The following is a 1,109-nucleotide window of genomic DNA, read 5'->3' as shown; positions in this document are numbered from 1 at the left end:
GACCCGGTCCTGTTTGGTTCCAGACCCGGTCCTGTTTGGTTCCAGACTCGGTCCTGGTTTTTCTTTGTTTCGTGTTGATCTTTTAAAGGAATTCAAAAGGTTTAAACCTCATAAATGTTTAAAGTTGAAGTTTTTTTTCTCTTTCGATCTTTTTCACTTTGAATCATTTGCAGGAAGTTTCTCTTCAGAGTCAAAGTTGAAACTTGTTTTGGAGTTGCTGTTCTGGTGCACAATGTTTGACTGGTTCAGTATCGATGCTGTTCGTGCCGAGCGTTGAGTCTTTGATGAACGGCTCGTTCTTTCTGCCTTCGGTTCCCTCCAGCCGGGCTGGTTTCACCGTAACGACCGCTCCGCGGCGGCCGTTTCTGCTCCGCATCTTTGTGGTGCCACGTCCAGAAACGAGCTGGACTCGAACACCTCCACGAGTTTGGCTCTTCTCTCGTCTTTTATTTTTTATTGTTCACTTTTTGTCCCTGATCCTTTGAGCTCAGACCTCAGCACTCGTTTAACCAACAATATAAAAAATAAAAACAATTTGAGATGAAGTTTAAAAAATGTTTGGACTCCTTTACTGTAATCTCCACAGTTGTGAGGTTACATTTAGCAGGACACGTCGAGGAAACGGAAAACTTCTATTGCTTACCTGTAGTTGAGTCGAGGAGGCGACGGGTCCAGGAGAGAAGCCCAGACCTCCCGCTCCAGCTCCTCCTGGGGGACTCCGAGGAGGTTCCAGACCAGAGAAGATCTTTAACCCCTCCAGAGAGTTCTGGGTCTGCTCCAGAGTCTTCTCCCTGTGGGTCGTGCCCAGGAAACCTCCAGAGGGTGGCCTCCTGGTCAGAACCTCCTCGATGGACTCCTTTCAGTGCAGAGGAGCAGCGCCTCTGAGCTGACCTGGATACTGGGAAAATGAGCAAAACTGCAGCTAAATGCTAAAAGAAGTAACTAAAATGAGCAAAACTGCAGCTAAAGGCTAAAAGAAGTAACTAAAATGAGCAAAACTGCAGCTAATGATTAAAAGAAATAACTAAAATAAGAAAAATTGCAGCTAAAGGCTAAAATAATTAACTAAAATGAGCAAAACTGCAGCTAAAGGCTAAAAGAAGTAACTA

The 1,109-nt window shown here is 44.9% G+C and overlaps 1 protein-coding gene across 1 annotated transcript in view; it reads left to right on the top strand.

Annotated features, from left to right (window-relative positions):
• The window catches only part of rars1 (arginyl-tRNA synthetase 1), a gene marked incomplete at its 3' end in the record, with an annotated part of 26,332 nt that overhangs the window by 19,726 nt on the left and 5,497 nt on the right, over nt 1-1,109 (top strand).

The sequence above is a fragment of the Nematolebias whitei genome, chromosome 14 (assembly GCF_014905685.2).
Source record: "Nematolebias whitei isolate Nwh7 chromosome 14, NemWhi1, whole genome shotgun sequence".
Lineage (NCBI taxonomy): Eukaryota > Metazoa > Chordata > Actinopteri > Cyprinodontiformes > Rivulidae > Nematolebias > Nematolebias whitei.
The sequence above is the reverse complement of the archived record's forward strand: the minus strand, read 5'-3'. Positions and strand labels throughout refer to the sequence as shown.